Genomic DNA, 20,688 nt, shown 5'->3' with positions numbered 1-20,688 from the left:
ATACCAATACGATATCAATTGAAAGAGAAATTTCTGCACATTTAAAGGAAAAACTAAAATTATTTCAATCATTTATTACCAAAAGACACTGCTCTCTTAACTTGACTGAGCATATTGGGAATTAAATCAATGGATTTTCCAAAACACGCTATAAAATATTTCATATAAAAAATTTTTATCTCGGAAAAGAAACAAAAACGAGCAAAATTGTCTGAAACTTTTTTGTTTGAAATATCTCAAATAATAATCAACTAAAATGAATGACATTAGTTACGGTTCACTCTATATATTTCAATAATTCTTGTTCATACAGTATATGTATTAAACATGCATGCCGGTATTTTAATAAGTTGTATAGGCCTACATATTTCCATTCACACTTTATTAATTCCCGTGTTTATGCTGTTTGCTTTAGCTTCAGAACAAATTCCGCGTGCGTGGGCTCGGAGTGGCGCGCAAGACAACGAGCAGGAGCCGCCCTCACATCTCACTGCAACACGTGGCGAATCAAAGGCAGCTGAGAGAACTTCTTGAGAAACAGGAAGCGGAAGTGATGGACGAGGGAGAGTTTCAACTTCCTAAACAAACAACTCCCGCTATTGGCGCCACCTGGCGAGGCACATGTCAGCAGTGATAGAGCGCACCCAACTCAATCTCACATTGTCACCGCCATGTTTGCGTCTTTCTTCCTGCACGGCACCATCTCGGAATAAAACAATTCGAATAGGGCTCTCATAGGGTAGCTAAAGTAGGGCCGCCCAGGAATGATCTCTGGCGTATGTTGATTACATGGCCTTAAGGTCTATTCACACTTCAAACAGCTCACGTCACCTCTTCAATGATCATTCAGGCCTTTTTATTCTTTTCGTATTATAATTTAGTACCAATTTTCTTAAACGACAACATGCCATTAACATACTTTCGTAGCAGTAATAGGCCTACTTCTAAAACTAGGAGACAAGAAGAGCATTTCAACATCTTATCCTACATCCAAGAACAAGAAATATAGGCCTACCGTGTAATAAATTCATCATTATCATCATCCTCTTGTCAAGTATTAGGCTCCTCGGCCTCCTATGGTCTCATTGCCATCTTTTTCTAAGAATTGTTATGTTTTATTTAACGACGTTCGCAACTGCCGAGGTTATATCAGCGTCGTCGGTGTGCCGGAATTTTGTCCCGCAGGAGTTCTTTTACATGCTAGTAAATCTACTGACATGAGCCTGTCGCATTTAAGCACACTGGCCCGGGATCGAACCCGCAACGTCGGACATAGAAGGCCAGCGCTATACCAACTGCGCCAACCAGGCCGAATCTTTTTCTAAGTCTTTCCACATTTCTTCTACCTTTAAGGTTGATAATTGAAGGCCATTTTCGGGATACAGGTTTCTTCCTTTCTATGCAAATGTTCTCTACAATTTTGCCTGTAGACCTATTGTAAAATGTTATAATTCACTGCATAATTATACTCGTATATTCAGTTCATCTCTTCTCTGTGTAGGCCTACTTGTATTTTTCTCTTCTAGTGTATCCTCTGACGGCCCTTAGGAATTCCATTTCTGCTGATTGGATACGGTTTTTATCTCTTTTCCATGATTCACTTCCATACAAGAGAGCTGGTACAGCCATTACCTTACAAAATTTTAATTCTGTGTCTCTTAGTGTAGTTTTTAGAGTTCTTCTTATTGTTCCACACATCATTTGGCACCTCTATAATTTTATCTCTAAATCTTGAACATATTTATATCTAACATCGTATCCTAAATAGTTGAAATGTTGTACCTCTTCTATTATTTTTATTATTTATGACATTTTTACTTCTTACAGGATATTTTCTATAAAGGCCATGCTTTTTTATGGAGTTGCTTAACTTATATTGTTTACAAATTTGATTCAGTCTATATACTAATCTTTGTAGTCCATCTTGTCTGTCGTGTCATAAATTATAAAAGAGTATTCTGGAATAACAGTAGTAATCAGGAAAAAAAAATTAGGACGAAACAACATAGTCTACCAGTAATTCAGATTTTTTCCTTAATACGAAGAAGGGTCCCGAAGGCTTGCACAGCAGCCTAACGCTATTGTGCTTACCACTCATGTTGTATGAATTATAAGCGTTATTTGTAGCTGAACGGTCGCGCCCTTTAGGCTACATGCAGTAAAACCTCTCGTTAATATGCTACCCCTTATAACGCTATCCCGTTCATTAAGCTCTTTTTATACGGTCCCAGCGATCGAAAAGTCCCTCCGCAGCTGTATTAGTTCTAGTAACTCCAGAATACAACCCTGTAGAAAGTTGGCACTCCCCGATTCATTTCGGTTTGACAACTTCACACCCCCAATCAATCACATGCTTAGTACCACTTCAATTCTCTACCAAATACACTTGAATCCTCTGCCTAGTGGATTCTCGGTTACAAAGCACTGCGGAGAGACTTCTCGACCGCACTGTATAATCCTGCATTATTTTACCCTCTTGTAACTCTTCCAAATCCCGCTTGTAACGCTTTTTTCGGAACGTAAATGAGTAAAAAAAAAATCCGTATAAACTGCGAAACTCGTAGGGCCGATTGTATAAACCATTTAGTCTTAGATCAGAGGTTAAATTGATCCTCGTTCTAGCTGAACTTGGAATTTTGTGTTGTATAAAGTCTAATCTGAGATTAATTTGTCTTAAACTAAAGTCAACTTCGACTGAAGAAACTTCTCCGATTAAGTTAGATGATCCAAGTTCAGTTATTTCTTTTCTGTTTGAAGTATACGAGTGGCAGATTGTGCAAAAAGAATAACCATTATTATTCATATATATGGTAGATACTTTTATATATATAGCCTATATATATTTTTTTTTCAATTTCTTGCCTTAATATACAAACATTGTTATATTTTATAAGGCTTTATCATGTTCAGCAGTATCAAATAACATAACCTATAATTATATTATGTTTATAACAACCATTATTCATGGATATGATAGGTACATTCATAAATTTTCAATTAACTGTATTACTAAACGAAAATTGTCGTTTTATAAAGCTTTATTATGTTTAGCAGTATCAAACACCATAACATAATTTGGAGAACGGTCAATCTTCTTTTTATTGTCCGCCATTATTTACATCGCACAAAACAAACCAGTGTCTCCAACAGAGTGTGCAGGAAGTCGCCAAAAAGTAGTTGGAAATTCACTAGATTTCTTATTATCACCAAAGAAAGATTAAATTTTGTCACTATGAGGTACTAAAAAGGTCGCTAAATCCCTACTTAAACAATATAAAAGTTAAAAGAAATTGTCGTCGAAAAAGAGTTAAAGTCGCTAAATTGGCTACACTGAACAAACCTGTACAACATGGCCCGCGCATCACGTACTTCACCTGTTTATGCGATGTTGCCAAGTCCTTTTCACGTGAACTTAGATTGCATTTGAACCTAGGTAATTTGATCGCAGAAAAGTTTTATACAATAGAAGTGTCTGAACTCGGTTCACTTTCCGATCTTCGATCAAAATTGATCTTTAGTCAGGGAGTTTGATACAATTGGGCCGTAATGTTTTAGAAGCATGGTGAAGAAATATGTTGCTGTGATTGTACTGAGGGTCATTGCATCACAAGTACAAGAAAGAAATTTCACCCTCTACCTGAAAAAACCCTCTGATGGGCACTATTGAAAGTAGCACTTATCGGTACTTTCTTTTTTATGAAAGGATTTTAACATTCAAAAGTCTCCTTGTCTATAGATTCCTGTCATTTCTGTAAAAATTAGTCAACCTTTGAATTCTGTGTAATATGCAGCAAGTTTGATAGTGCAAAATGTCAAAGCAGAAATCTCTGTCTACAAGCGAAAAATTACATTAGTGTTGCTCCTAGTGGTGTATCAAATGAAGTTAGTTATAGTTAGTTACTTGAACCGCATAGAAGATGTTATCAGTACAAATACATGGCAAACAACAATCAAAGATTTTTTCATATGAAATTTGCTGTTACGTATTTGCATTTTGCACTGTAATTAATGTACAAAATAATATGTTTGTTATGAAGTGGTTCTAAACTGTTTTCCTCATTTCATAAATCATTCCCCGTCTATAATGCTTTCCCGTTTATAACGCTTTAAGGCCACAGTCCCTTGACTAGCGTACTGACGGGGTTATACTGAGTATACAGTACACTGCACAGTGAACTTAATCCGGGTTATGTGAATAAATTATGGCGAAATGAGTCGGAAGTCCAACGTCGACAATTAACCAGCAGTTGTGCTTCAATTGAGTGAAGAAAAACCTCAGGAAACCCACAATGAGGTAAATTATTCCAACCAGGACTTGAACCCGGGCCCTGCTCGTTTCACATTCGGACATGCTAACCTTTGAAAGTATTTAAAATAAGCTGTATTTTGCCATCCCCCTTCAAAATCAGGACAGACGACGTACTATGGGTAAGAAAGACAGCGAAGAGATTTCTTTTGTAAAAATTAATATACACATTGCATTTCATTATTATTATTTTTTATTTCCAGTATCTTCTTCACAATACGTGCAGGCATATTCAATATAATAGATATGTGAGCCGCCACGGTAGTCTAGTGGCTATAGCGCTGGACTTACAATCCTGTGGACCCGGATTCGATGCCCAACGTACCTCAGATTCATAACTTGTGTTGAGAAAGCCCGTGATCAGGTAACATAGAGGTTCTCTCCGGGAGCTCAGGTTTCCCTGTGGCATCCCAACAAATCTCCGTTATAATCTAATCTCATTGCGGGCATAGCGTAGACCAGCCTCCTATAGCACACCCTGGGCAGACGACTATGTCGGTAAATTAGTCTATGTAACTGACTTCAAATGGGTGAATGACGAACAGTCAAGTACCCGCCACTATGGTCCGTCCCAGGAATCTGTAGAGTAGAAAGATGAAATAAGACCTCTGCGCAAGTGGTATGTGGGAGGGCTAGAGCCAATGACCGCTCTCAGGGGGGAGGCATTAGTTGAACGAAGCTACCAATCACTTGCAGGGAGGGGATCATTTCTATCTGAACTCTCTACCACAAGCATCTTACCCCTTAGCGGCCTCGAGCTGATGCTGCCCGCAATACACTCCGGCACAGATAGACTCGGCCCTATAGGCGCGAAGTTACTCTACAAATACCTGGCACAGACCACAGCATTATATAACGATGTAAAGACGTAAAAGCATGTTAGGGGACAATTAAAAAGGGAATACCTTCGTACGTGCACACGAGTGTCTGTGTGTGTGTGTGTGTGTGTGTGTGTGTGTGTGTGTGTGTGTGTATTCTTAAATAGCTCAAATTTGAGTTTCTGTGAGTTGTTACATCATTTTGAGTGTAGATAGTCTATATATACACCACCGTGGTGTGGAGGAAGACCATGATGACTTAGAAGAAGGCCAATAGCACACATACGTGAGGTAAGTGGCATGAGATCAGAAAATAGAAACGTGAGTGGTTTAAGGACCAATAGCAGAGGAAGGAGTAGCATGACCTACAGTAGTTTTACGAGATACAAATTACAGAAGTGGATATTTCTGTATCTTCCCCTTGGAAATACGACTAACATGTGTACATTTTCCGAAGCTCATCAATTTCGTTTCCGAAAGGAGAAAGACCACTTCATTCAGTGTTGTCACAACGATAAATTTCAACTGCCTGCAATTCGGCAACACATTATATTGCCGCCTATACAAAGAACTTCTTCGAAATATCAGACATCAAAATCATCAAAGGCACGATAAGTGCACATATCGGTTTTCCTTTTTTGAAAGATATTCTATCTTAAATATTACTTCATAATAACCAGTCCATTAAAGGTCAGTAATTGGTTGTCTAAAAATTACGTTTTTCACAAATGTTGCTTGTACGGACAATTTTTAAAATATTAAAATCCGAATGTAGAAAATGCGTTGTTTTCAAACTGAACGCATTCTAGTCCAGTATAGGCTATTATTTACTTGTCTTAAACTCATTCATTCATACTGTTCTGCCCATTATACTCCTACAGTAGCCTATCTGCGAATTTGTTACGCAAGCTTCATAATTTTATATGTTGAACCAAAATGAAATATTCAATTCCGCAGGTCTTTCACTGCAAACCCATCATTTTGCAATCTTTCCTACTTTCCGTCTTCCGTTTAATCTCCCATGCATCTTAATGTCGTCTATCATCTGACATCTTCTTCTGCCCCGAATTTTTCTTCCGTTCACCATTCCTTCCAGTGCATCCTTCAGTAGGCAGTTTCTTTTCAGCCAGTGGTCCAGCCAATTCCTTTTTCTCTTCCTGATCAGTTTCAGCATTATCCACGCACTTTTTCTAGCACATCTTCATTTCTTATTCTGTCTGTCCACTTCACACGCTCCATTCTTATCCATAGGCCTATCCAAATTTCAAATGCTTCTAGTCGTTTCTCTCCACTTCGCCGTAATGCCCATATTTCTGCACTATACTGTGCCACACTGTACATAAAGCGACTTAACCAATCTCTTCCTTAGTTCTTTTTCCAGAAGTCTGCAGAAGATGCTCCTTTTACCTAGTAAAAGCTTCCTTTATTATTGCTATTCTCCTTTTGAGTTCCTGGCAGCAGCTCATGTTCCTGCTTATAGTACACCCCAATACTTGGTTGTCCTTCATTATGTTTCACAAATAAATAAATTTTTCATTCAATTTCAATCATAGTTTTCTGCCTATGGACAGGTATTTCACTGCAAACCCAGCATTCTCCAAGTTTTCGTATTTTCTGCCTCCCTCTTAGTCTCCGCCTATGATCCATTTATCTTAATGTCGTCTATCATCTCATATCTTCTTCTGTCTCGAACTCCTCCTCCGTTCACCTTTCTTTCCAGTGCATGCTTCAGTAGGTAGCGACCCAACCAATTTCTTTTTCTCTTCCTGATAAGTTTCATATATCGCACGTAATTGAAACGTTAGAACATGATGCAAGCCAAGAAACTGTTATTTGTAACTAGGGAACAGATTTCTAGTTCTGTACCTATTTTACTTGCTACTTCCTAGACGTAGGCCTATGTTATTAAGATATCTCTACGTTACAGGATCACCCTATTAAAATTCTATAGATCCTTAATCGCCTAAATGAACCATAAAATCCTATAAATTCCTAAAAACCGTGTTTGTGCCTAAAGAGCGCCTTTTAGCTTTTTCGTATACCTATTTAAAATAAAAATACCGGTACTGAAATTGCAAGAATACCAAAAACTACGAAAATACTATTTAAAATGAAAAAAACTCTTTCACACAAACACTGGTCTGGTAAGTTCGTTCCCAATTGGTCTTAGAAGGGGAAGGAAGGACATTTTATCTAATTTCCTGGAACCGAAGTTCGTTTGGAAAAGTCCATCCTATCATAAAACGGGTGGTAGGTTGTTCAGGTTAGGCGAGAGCTTAAAAATTAGTTTTCGCATCAATACACCCCTGTTATCCAAAATAAAACTGACCAATCAGCAATCAGTCTCTTTCACTGATAGCCTAGAATTTGAGTCTTCAGTTCAGTAGCACTCATTGTCAGCACAAGTTCTTTGTACAGTCTTAGAAAAAAAGTTGTCGCATAGGCACTTTACAAGTCCCAGAAAGGAGGCAGTGCTCATGATCAGACATACAAACCCTGATCACTATATAACAGATTGCTCAGCCTTATAGGCTTTGACGGCAATAACTTTGATCAAGTTTACGATATGTTTCCAGTTGGCGGTGGCGATTCTGGTGGTTGTCCTCTTCAATATGCTACCGTTTTTAACATTGCGATGGTCAATCTGTTATATATGTGACCAGGGATACAACGAAATAAAACTAATTTCATTACCTCAACTATTCCTTCTCTTGTGAACCAGATCGCAAATCCTCTGATGATGTGCACTGCCTCCTTTCCAGTACCGGTACTTATAAAGTATCCGTGCGACAAAACTTTTTTCTAAGATTGTACACAAACATTTCCAACTAAAATGGAATATTTACTAAATTTACAATTATTACTTACTTACTTACTTACTTACTTACTGGCTTTTAAGGAACCCGGAGGTTCATTGCCGCCCTCACATAAGCCCGCCATTGGTCCCTATCCTGTGCAAGAATAATCCAGTCCCTACCATCATATCCCACCTCCCTCAAATCCATTTTAATATTATCTTCCCATCTACGTCTCGGCCTCCCCAAAGATCTTTTCCCCTCTGGCTTCCCAACTAACACTCTATATGCATTTCTGGATTCGCCCATACGTGCTACATGCCCTGCCCATATCAGACGTCTGGATTTAATGTTCCTAAATATGTCAGGTGAAGGATACAATGCGTGCAGCTCTGCGTTGTGTAACTTTCTCCATTCTCCTGTAACTTCATCCCTCTTAGCCCCAAATATTTTCCTAAGAACCTTATTCTCAAAAACCCTCAATCTCTGTTCCTCTCTCAAAGTGAGAGTCCAAGTTTTACAGCCATACAGAAGAACCGATAATATAACTGTTTTATAAATTCTAACTTTCAGACTTTTTGACAGCAGACTAGATGACAAAAGCTTCTCAACCGAATAATAACAGGGATTTCCCATATTTATTCTGCGTTTAATTTCCTCCCTAGTGTAATTCACACTGTTGCTCCAAGATATTTGAATTTTTCCACCTCTTCCAAGGATAAATCTCCAACTTTATAGTTCCATTTCGTACAATATTCTCGTCACGAGACATAATCATATACTTAGGCCTAGTCTTTTCGGAATTAGTTCCAACCCTATCTCTTTACTTGCTTCAAGTAGAATTTCCGCGTTTTCCCTAATCGTTTGTGGATTTTCTCCTAACATATTCTCGTCATCCGCATAGACAAGAAGCTGATGTAACCCGTTCAATATTATTGTTAATTTTACATAAACTCCTAAAGGTCCTAAATTGGATTTTACGAAGTCCTAAATCTCTCTTTTTAGCACATAGAAATCCGTTTCCTATTATAACGATACTATGTTAGGACGAGATATTACTACTTCTACTTATTATTATTATTATTATTATTATTATTATTATTATTACTATTTACTTACTCACTTACGGCTTTTAAGGAACCCGGAGGTTCATTGCCGCCCTCACAAATGTCCGCCATTGGTCCCTATCCTGAGCAAGATTAATCCATTCTCTATCATCATATCCCACCTCCCTCAAATCTATTTTAATATTATCTTCCCATCTATCTCTCGGCCTCCCTAAAGATCTTTTTCCCTCCGGCCTCCCAAGTAACACTCTATATGCATTTCTTGATTCGCCCATACATGCTACATTCCCTGCCTATCTCAAACGTCTGGATTTAATGTTCCTAATTATGTCAGGTGAAGAATACAATGCGTGCAGTTCTGCGTTGTGTAACTTTCTCCATTCTCCTGTAACTTCATCCCTCTTAGCCCCAAATATTTTCCTAAGCATCTTATTCTCAAACACCCCTAACCTATGTTCCTCTCTCAAAGTGACAGTCCAAGTTTCACAACCATATAGAACAACCGGTAATATAACTGTTTTATAAATTCTAACTTTCAGATTCTTTGACAGCAGACTGGATGATAAAAACTTCTCAACCGAATAATAACAGGCATCTCCCATATTTATTATGTGTTTAATTTCCTCCCGAGTATCATTTATATTTGTTACTGTTGCTCCAAGATATTTGAACTTCTCCGCCTCTTCAAAAGATAAATTTCCAATTTTTATATTTCCATTTCGTACAATATTCTGGTCATGAGACATAATCATATACTTTGTCTTTTCGGGATTTACTTCCAAACCTATCTCTTTACTTGCTTCCACTAAAATTCCCGTGTTTTTCCTAATGGTTTGTGGATTTTCTCCTAACATATTCACGTCATCCGCAGCTGATGTAACCCGTTCAATTTCAGACCCTCTCTGTTATCCTGGACTTTCCTAATGGCATACCCTAGAGCAAAGTTAAAAAGTAAATGTGATAGTGCATCTCCTTGCTTTAGCCCACAGTGAATTGGAAACGCATCTGACAGAAACTGACCTATACGAACTCTGCTGTATGTTTCACTGAGACACATTTTAATTAATCGAACTAGTTTCTTGGGAATACCAAATTCAATAAGAATATCATATAAAACTTATTTGAAGGATTCGTAACAAGCGGTTTTTTACGGTGATGGGTTGTTAGCCCTTCGCCCAACCCCCAAGCTGGAGGACCACCCCTCATCGGCTGTCCGCGACTGCTTATTCAATATATTCACAGCTACCCTCCATATCCGGAGGCCGTCTCCTCGATCCGCAACCTGAGGACGAGCCATGCCGTGGCGATCGGGACCCACAATACATCATATTATTATTATTATTATTATTATTATTATTATTATTATTATTATTATTATTACTGGTAGTAAGTAACTTACGTGATATCTAACACGGACACACGACGTTTGTTAGGCGAATATGTACAATTTCCCGTCTCGTTTATTCTGTAGCCTAATGGATCTCAGCACATAGTTCCTCTATTCTTAATGCTTGTCAAAGTTAAGACCTTCGCGAGCAAGAGTCGTTTAGACAACTCAAGTCTGACACGATCAAATCAATCAATATGGCGGCAGATCGCATCTTGAGCGCGTCGAGTCGGTCTCTCGGCTAAGACTTGTTTTCAGCCATAAATTCCGGAGCCACACGCTTAACAGAGTGTAATGCCCGTCATTACTGTTATTACGCGGTGTCCCCAGGCATCTCCCGCCACTTGACACTTGACAGACTCACGTGGGACGCAGTGACGGCTTAATGTGTCTTCCAAGCTTCCGTTTTCAGAACAACATTGATTTCTGTCTTACAGTGCGGGCAGCGAGACGTGATTCCTGACGGAAAAAGTCAACCTTGCTCAATCTTACAAGTACAGTAAACATATGCTGTGGTGGGAGGAGTTTGTTTTAAATGCTAGTTTAAATTACCTCTTATAGTACCTAGTTCTTAAAATCAATACAATTTTAAATAATAATAATAATAATAATAATAATAACACTATTATTATTATTATTATTATTATTATTATTATTATTACGAATCCTTCAAATAAGAACTGCACGCATTGTATTCTTCACCTGACATAATCAGGAACATTAAATCCAGACGTTTGAGATGGGCAGGGCATGTAGCACGTATGGGCGAATCCAGAAATGCATATAGAGTGTTAGTTGGGAGGCCGGAGGGGAAAAGACCTTTAGGGAGGCTGAGACGAAGATGGGAAGATAATATTAAAATGGATTTGAGGGAAGTGGGATATGATGATAGAAAATGGATTAATCTTGCTCAAGATAGGGACCAATGGCGGGCTTATGTGAGGGCGGCAATGAACCTCCGGGTTCCTTAAAAGTCAGTAATTATTATTATTATTATTATTATTATTATTATTATTATTGTGCTACTGAAGCTAAATTATAGCTGTGAGCAGTATGGGATGAAGACAATTTTTTTTATTAAAATGCTAAATACATTATATACATACTACAATTAAGTAGAATACTTATCTAGTAGCTTTAATATAATAGCCACTGCTAGGCAAAAATTAGAATGAAGATAAATGCAAACAAGACGAAGACCATGGTCATCGGAAGAAAAATAAAAAGGTAAACGTGCGAATTATAAATGAGGTAGTAGAGCAAGTGGACAGCTTCAGATACTACAAGGAGTAACATAGCTGCTGCCAGAAAGTCAAAAGGAGGATAGCACTGGCAAAGGAAGCTTTTACTAGGAAAAGGAGCATCTTGTGCGGCCTCTGAAAAAAGAACTAAGGAAGATACTAGTGAAGTACTTTGTGTGGAGTGTGGCATTGATTTTTCAGGAAACGAATTTAATTCATATATTATTATTACTTATATTTCTATCTTTTTTGTTTTTATTTTATTAATATAAATACTATGGGGGATAGTGTGGAGCAGAAACATGGACATTACGACGAAGAGAAGAAAAGCGAATACCGATAGAAGGATTTGAAATGTGGACATGGCGAAGAATGGAGTGTGTGAAATGGACAGACGATAAGAAATGAAGTTATGTTGGAAAGAGTGGGTGAAGGAAGAATGATGCTGAAACTGATCAGGAAGAGAAAAAGGAAAATTGGTTGGGGCACTAGCTAGAAAGAAACTGCCTACTGAGGGATACATTTGAGGGAATGGTGAACGGGAGAAAAGAAGAAGATTTCAGATGATAGAAGACATTAAGATGTATGGGATCATAGGCCTATGCGGAGACAAAGAGAAAGGCATAAAACAGGAAAGATTGAAGAATGCTGGGTTTGCAGTGAAACTATAAATGAAATAATTATTATTACTATTATTACATATTCTGTGCGGCCGGGTAGCTCAGTTGGTAGAGCAGCTGGCTACGGAAGGAAGGTCCGGGGTTCGATCCCAGGTGGTGACAGGATTTTTTCTCGTTGCCAAACTTTCAGAACGGCCCCGAGGTTCACTCAGCCTCCTATAAAATTGAGTACCGGGTCTTTCCCGGGGGTAAAAGGCGGTCAGAGCGTGGTGCCGACCACACCACCTCATTCTAGTGCCGAGATCACGGAAAGCATGGGGCTCTACCTCCATGCCCCCCCAAGTGCCTTCATGACATGTTACGGAGATACCTTTACCTTTTTTTTTATTATTAGATATTTTTGGCCTCGGTGTACGCAACGAGCAAGGCTCAAGAATACAGTATGAAGTTCCGTGGAAGCTACGGTCACAGATTCGAAACCTGCCTAGACTATAGGTATGTGTTGTCTCCTACGGTAGCTGAGTGGTTAGATCTTCAGCCTGTCACGCAGGCGGGCTGGGTTCGTGTCCCGGTCAAGCCTGAGATTTTTTCACCAGAAGAAGAAAGAAATATGGAGCGAGTCTTCTGCATGGAAGCGATGTTATCCAAGAAATAGCTGAAAGGATCATACGAACTGCGACATATGGTGACACAAATGCCGGAACACTGTTTTAACCACAAAGCGTGTAAAAACAAGAGTGCACTTCAACCGGACTCCTCCCAGTGCTGTGTGACGAACAAAGTGATAGATAGATCCATCATGTCATGTTTTGTAGGAAGTCCGCACACAGTTCTGTAAGAGCAATTGAACTTCTTTGTACTTTCATCATTTTTGCGCTCTTTCTATTATTATTATTATTATTATTATTATTATTATTATTACAGTGAAACCTGTTCAAATCGGAACCTGAATAATCCGGAATCCTGTCTATTTCGGAACAATTTATTGGTTCCGGCGAAATTTGTATGTATCATGTGTAATTTTTCCTGAATAAAACGGAAACTGTCCAACGCGGAAACGGAAACTGCCTGCTACTGTTCAAAACGGAAACAATATTTTGGACACACTATATTTTGTAATTATATTTTGAAACAGCGTGTAATTTCAAGGAATATAACATTAATAAAGTAGTAGTGCAATCAATGGCATCTGTCACTCATTCGTACATCGTCCAAATCCATGAAATATGTAGGTCACTAAAATAAAAACAAGGCTTCTTTGCAAAATTCTAGAGGATACGAGAGTGTGTTGGCCTGTCGGTCAAAATTGTATTACCCTGTTGACTAGGCAGACGAGGTCCTTCAAAGATTTTCAATGCTTCACACCCGTATACTGTCGTAGCTAAACAGAGCGCAAGTGTACTGATTTCCAGGTAAAAAAAGAAAAAGTTGCATAAAATGTGGCATTAACATTAAGTGATGAAGTAAAAGTTATCGAGATAAAGGAAAATTAGAAACGAAGTCTATGTGAAATAATACTGAAGTACAGTTGTGGAAAACTCAGGTGTGACACTTAAAAAAATCAAGATCACAACGAGTGAGTGGCGTGCGGCCAATATTGGTGACACAAAAGAAACCAGAAAGCAACTCTTTATGTGGAAATAAATGAACTGTTGTGGGAGTGGGTTCTTCATGACCTTTCAAAGAACAAGCCAATTTCTGGATCTATTCTGCAAAGCAAGCTATTGAACTGGGAAAGAAATGAAATAAACCAGAATTCAAGGCTTCTAATAGATGGCTCCTGGTCCAATTAATTAATAATGTGCAGTGATATGCAGTACAATATTAGAGTATAGTGTTTTATATTAAATATAATGAGATTAATAAACTTTAGTAATGTTTAATGACTAATGAGTGAGTTACGATAATATTTACACAGAAAATGAGATTTTAATCAAGATGATTCACCAACGTAATAAGCGACAGAAAGCTGATTTAATGTGATGAGTGTTAAATGGAATATTTTGTACTTCTTGTAGTTTGGGACATGCCATTTTGTTATTCATGTATATGACTGCCAAATATTCCATTTTAATGTCACACCTGAATAATACGGAAACCTGTCCACAACGGAAAAAAAATTAGGACCATGTCACTTCCGTCTTGAACAGGTTTCACTGTATTATTATTATTATTATTATTATTATTATTATTATTATTATTATTATTATTATTATTATCATTATTATTAATTAATTAAAAAATTCACAGTGACATTTGTAGCGGACAAATTCGCAGTTGGGTTTTTTCTCGGGTTCTCCCGTTTCTCCATATTACGCATCTACGTCATTCCGTCAACATTTTTCCATTCCGTTATCATTCCATAGTTTTTCCCGAACCCGGCTGACTGGCCTAGGGACGAGTGGGGATGCCTGCTCGAAACATGGATAGGCCTACGCAGCGAACATTAGCGTAGTCAGCCAGTGTCGGTTAGAAATGCGCCTCGCTTGAGGATTCTGAAAGGTCGGAGTGCCTCCTCCCGAAATTCAATTCAATGGGTGTTTGTCCGTTATCAATGTGACCGTCAATGTTGTATTACATGGATGATTCACGAGGATTTACCGTCCCCTACGGAGCTTTTTTCCGAAGACATTCTGAGCAAAAAATGTTATATAAACATTTGTCCTAATCCCAATATTTCCAGAGTTACATTAATTTGAAATTTTTTTAAAAATATCACTGTTCTTGAGTTTTGAGGGTAAAGAATATTACAGATAAAAATGAACTATTCAGGAGTATCATTTCTTTAATTAGTATACTGAATGTATATTACTTTAATGTACCGAAGTACATATGATATTTCCATGCAGATATTCTGCGTCATCATACGATGAAAGAGTAATAGAACGGAGAAAAATTCTCTCCGGCGCCGGGATTTGAACCCGGGTTTTCAGCTCTACATGCTGATGCTTTATCCACTAAGCCACACCGGATACCACCCCGGCGCCGGACAGAATTGTCTCAGATTAAGCTCCAACTCTTGGGATCCCTCTAGTGGCCGCCCTCTGCACTACGTAATAAATGTCTATGAACGTAGGACCGAAGTCCACACATGTGCTGATGTGCACTCGTTATGAGCGACTAGTTGGCCGGGATCCGACGGAATAAGCGCCGTCTTAAATCACGAAGTGATTTACGCATATCATGTATATTATTTTAATGTACCGAAGTACATATGATATTTCCATGCAGATATTCTGCGTCATCATACGACACTTAATCTGAGACAATTCTGTCCGACGCCGGGGTGGTATCCGGTGTGGCTTAGTGGATAAAGCATCAGTACGTAGAGCTGAAAATCCGGGTTCAAATCCCGGCGCCGGAGAGAATTTTTCTCCGTTCCATTACTCTTTCATCGTATGATGACGCAGAATATCTGCATGGAAATATCATATGTACTTCGGTACATTAAAATAATATACATGATATGCGTAAATCACTTCGTGATTTAAGACGGCGCTTATTCTGTCGGGTCCCGGCCAACTAGTCGCTCATAACGGGTGCACCTCAGCACATGTGTGGACTTCGGTCCTACGTTCATAGATATCTATGACGTAGTGCAGAGGGCGGCCACTAGAGGGAACCCAAGAGTTGGAGCTTAATCTGAGACAATTCTGTCCGACGCCGGGGTGGTATCCGGTATGGCTTAGTGGATAAAGCATCAGCACGTAGAGCTGAAAACCCGGGTTCAAATCCCGGCGCCGGAGAGAATTTTTCTCCGTTCCATTACTCTTTCGTCGTAGTATACTGAAGCTAAAAATGTGTTGTGAATTCCATAGTTGTTTCGTATAGATGTTTTTTTCGATTTTTAACTACAAAATTATATTTTCGTACGCATTTATCACAACAATTGTTACAAATCACGCCACTCTTCTAAATTCTTCAAAACTGTACATTAGGATGTATAATTAAACTGAAAGAATCAAGTTCCTAAAGTCGTATGATTTGTATCAATTGTGTTAAGTGTATAAGAATGATGCCATTTTTAGTCAAAAATTTAAAAAAAATCTGTACAAAACAATTGAAAACACATTCTTAGCTTCAGAACACAAGCTAACGAAAGAAATGACACTTCTGAATAGTTCATTCTCTATTTGTAATATTCTTTTACCCGTAAAACTACAGAAATAAGGTATTTTACTAACAACTTCAAATTAGTGTAATTCTGGAAATATTGCGATTGGGACAAATGTTTATGTGACAGTTTTTGCTCAGAACGTTTTCGGAAATAAGCTCCGTAAGCGACGGTAAATCCTCGTGAATCATCCTGTATGTAGTCATGCTGACTCAACGTCACACAAATGCCCGTATGTATCCGTATGTGTCTTACGTCTTTCATGACGACAGGCTTATTCGTATTCGGTCGTACACCAGTGGAGTAACGGTCAGCGCGTCTGGGCGCGAAACCAGGTGGCCCGGGTTCGATTCCCGGTCGGGGCAAGTTACCTGGTTGAGGTTTTTTCCGGGGTTTTCCCTCAACCCAAGATGAGCAAATGCTGGGTAACTTTCGGTGCTGGACCCCGGACTCATTTCACCGGCATTATTACCTTCATCTCATTCAGACGCTAAATAACCTAAGCTGTTGATACAGCGCCGTAAAATAATCTACTAAAATAAAAAATAAAAAAATATTCGGTCGTACGCGATGGTCTAGTGGTTATCTGCATCGAGACCAACATATCGTGGAATCAAGCACGAAGTATGAACATAAGAATTAATCATGTAACTTACTGTAGATCGGTTGTAAAAGAAAGGTGCCGTGTTGTAGTTTTGCTAGGCATTAAACAAGCCTGAACACAGAAAACTATCTGCTTTTTGAACAGATGTCTTTGTGCTACAACTTTTCGATTAAAACTACATATTACATAGATAGAAACAGTTAATAATGATAATGATAAAAATTGGAGATTTATCCTTCGTAGAGGTGGAAAAGTTCAAATATCTTGGAGCAACAGTAACAAATATAAATGACACTCGGGAGGAAATTAAACGCAGAATAAATATGGGAAATGCTTTTCTCATCTAGTCTGTTATCAAAAAATCTGAAAGTTAGAATTTATAAAACAGTTATATTACCGATTGTTATATATGATTGTGAAATTTGGACTCTCACTTTAAGAGGGGAACAGAGATTAAGGGTGTTTGAGAATAAAGTTCTTAGGAAAATATTTGGGGCTAAGAGGGATGAAGTCACAAGAGAATGGAGGAAGTTACACAATGCAGAACTGCACGCATTGTATTCTTCATCTGACATAATCAGGAACATTAAATCCAGACGTTTGAGATGGGCAGGACATGTAGCACGCATGGGCGAATCCAGAAATGCATATAGAGTGTTAGTTGTGAGGCCGGAGGGAATAAGACCTTTGGGGAGCCCGAGACGTAGATGGGAGGACAATATTAAAATGGATTTGAGGGAGGTGGGATATGATGGTAGAGACTGGATTAATCTTGCTCAGAATAGGGAACGATGGCAGGCTTATGTGAGGGCGGCAATGAACCTGCAGGTTCATTAAAAGCCGTAAGTAAGTGAGTGAGTGAGCAAGTAAGTAAATAAGTAAGTAAGTATGTAAATTTTTTGCATATATAGGCTATACAGGGTGTAAGAGGTGTAAGTGCCATTATTTTAACTGATGATTATTCATGTCATAAGGAAGAAAAAATGTCCTTACAATTTTTTTATAATTGCAATACTTAACGAATTATTAAAGTTTACAATATTAGACGTTTTGCAACGTTGCTGGATAGGGAGGAGTGGGTTTATAAGTATACAGTACAGCTCAAGCGGGTACAGACATACCCGTACAGCTGCTCTGTTCTAATGCAGGAGCGGACCATGATAATATATACAATACATACATAATACATAAAACGAGCAGCAAATACACACTTTCAATTACAATAATAGAACATTATGGTAAATTTATATTTTATGTAACAATATTGCTCTATTTTTATTTTATGTCTAATAAATAAACAGTAATGGTTTTCTGCACAAAATCACACGAACTTTTCTCTAATGCAAAATTTTAATCTCTCCCGCTTCTGTAAAGCAGCATCATTTTTAAACAAATTTCTGGTTGTGTGATTTTCGAAACGGGGTAAGAGACTCTAAGGGCCATATTCATAAACATTTCTAGCGCGGACTTCCGGTGGATGATCAGCGAACTAACATTTTTCGTATTCATAAACCAATGTTAACGATATGATATATGATATATGATATATTTCCTATACAAGTAATCACTCGACAGCCGGGGCTAGTTTAGCACGCTCGTAGCGCGGGCTAGCGAAATGTCTATGAATAGCATCCTAGTTTCTAAAAATCTGCTACAAAAGTTCGCCGACTAGGTAACCTTCTTTGAGGAAAACGTTGACTGTACATCCTTGTGCCTCACTTGAATTACGGCGACTTTCTCCCTAAATTAATAACATATATTCCTAAACTGTGAATGACGCAAGTTGCTTATTGAATACCCTGTACTGAACTGTGATGCGTTCGGCAGTATACCTATGGACAAGGAGCTTGAATCAGCTGACTCGTACTGACGTCTGTGCAGAGTCTGCCTGCTGAACACGTTGCCACGTCTCTCACACCAGAATATTAACAAATTTAAGCATGCATTTTTATTTAATTTCACGAAAACGTAATAGAACACATAAATATTTATTTAAACTAATATTATCTCTTTGCTAGATATACCTACTGATGTAATTGTTTTCGTAACTTTACTAACGATATAAGCAGTACAACGCAAATAAAATAAGTTTTTTATTGGGTTATTTTACGACGCTGTATCAACATCTAGGTTATGTAGCGTCTGAATGAAATGGAGGTGATAATGCCGGTGAAATGAGAAATGCCGGGGTCCAGCACCGAAAGTTACCCAGCATTTGCTCGTATTGGGTTGAGGGAAAACCCAGGAAAAAAACCTCAACCAGGTAACTTGCCCCGACCGGGATTCGAACCCGGGCCACCTGGTTTCGCGGCGAGACTCGCTGACCGTTACTCCACAGATGTGGACCAAATAAAATAAGAAAATAAATATTTTTTTTTTCTGGGAAAACTATCAGGTTTCGACCCTATGTTGTACGGACATATTTTTTTGATCTTTTAGACCGTCCCCGACGTCTGTGAAAAGGACGGCACTTATATCCCTTATATCCTGTATATCTCAAGAAAGAGTACAGAGTTACAAACGCAATTTCGCTCGCGTTTGCAATAAGTGGCGGCTCGTTGTGAGTGAAAAACAATATAATCCGATCAGACCGTTTCCTCTTTTAGTGAAGAGTGGGGGGAAAAGTGCTTTTTTATTAAGAAGGAAGATGAAGGTATGTGTCTTATTATGTTCTACTACATTTTCTTACGCATATTTTAATGTCTGAAGATATTTTATAAATAAACACGGTGAAAATTTTGGTAAAGAAATACTGTCTGGACTTGCAAGAAAGAAAGATTTGAAGAGATAAAAGAAAAAAATGGGTTATCAACAAGGTGAAACTGATATCAAATTTCGTCAGCATGTGCGTGCGAGTTATTTATTGCACGACATACAGATCGACCAGCTAAGAGCATTTGTAGATAAATTTAAAATGTGGCAGTATCAAGTAGAACATACAAAGCTTCACCACGTTCCTCGACTAGAAACTGTCTTTACGGGTGATGAAGAAAATCTGCTTTCCATATAATATTCTTCTTTAAGATCTCACAAAAGAATTCCCTGGTAGGTTTTAAAAGAAAGTAGCAATGGACAACGAATGGAGATTTTTCTGAAATCCTTTTGATTTGCAGGCGATGAAACTCCGAAAGTTTGCAGCTTGAATTGATAAATTTACAGAACAGAACAGCATACAACTCAAAAGATTCGGCGAAATCAGAAACCGAACTGTGCGCAAATTTTCCTAAATTATGATTTCAATATCTACACTATTTGCTTACACATTGTGCTCCAAAACTTGAACCAGATTTTAACCAGGCAGTGCTCGCGCTGGGTCTCTGAGACCCAGAGCAAATAGTTTACACGTTCTATGTTACTATGTAAAAACATAGTTAAACTCTCATTAACAAAAGAAAAAAAGACTGTGTAATAACCTTAAGATTATCCTTTTTTTAAATATCTAGATTGGGTCTGACAGCCCCGGAGCGAGTATTTATGCTAGGAAAATATGTGCGAGCTCCGCCTGGTTAATGCAAGAATGAAGTGTCACATCTCTAAACGTACAAAAAGAACTCACGAGTAAGTTTATTTCACTTTTCGTGACTTGTGAAACAAAATCATTTCCTTTAATTTGTAATTGTTTAGGAACATTGGCTAATACCTTTCTGAAAACAGAGAAATACTCTTTCATGTATAAGAATTTATTAATTCTCACGTTCCATGTTTCAAATAAGACAAATAATAACTAATAACAAAT

At 38.2% G+C, this 20,688-nt stretch overlaps 1 non-coding gene across 1 annotated transcript; it reads right to left on the bottom strand.

Moving 5' to 3' along the window:
* Nucleotides 1-15,134: 15,134 nt before the first annotated feature.
* On the bottom strand, nucleotides 15,135-15,206 carry TRNAY-GUA (transfer RNA tyrosine (anticodon GUA)). The gene has a single exon. It is a non-coding gene; the product is annotated as a tRNA-Tyr (tRNA).
* Between the last annotated feature and the right edge of the window lie 5,482 nt (nucleotides 15,207-20,688).

The sequence above is a fragment of the Periplaneta americana genome, chromosome 9 (assembly GCF_040183065.1).
Source record: "Periplaneta americana isolate PAMFEO1 chromosome 9, P.americana_PAMFEO1_priV1, whole genome shotgun sequence".
Taxonomy (NCBI): Eukaryota; Metazoa; Arthropoda; class Insecta; order Blattodea; family Blattidae; genus Periplaneta; species Periplaneta americana.
Note: the sequence above shows the minus strand (reverse complement) of the source record. Positions and strands in the feature narration are given on the sequence as shown.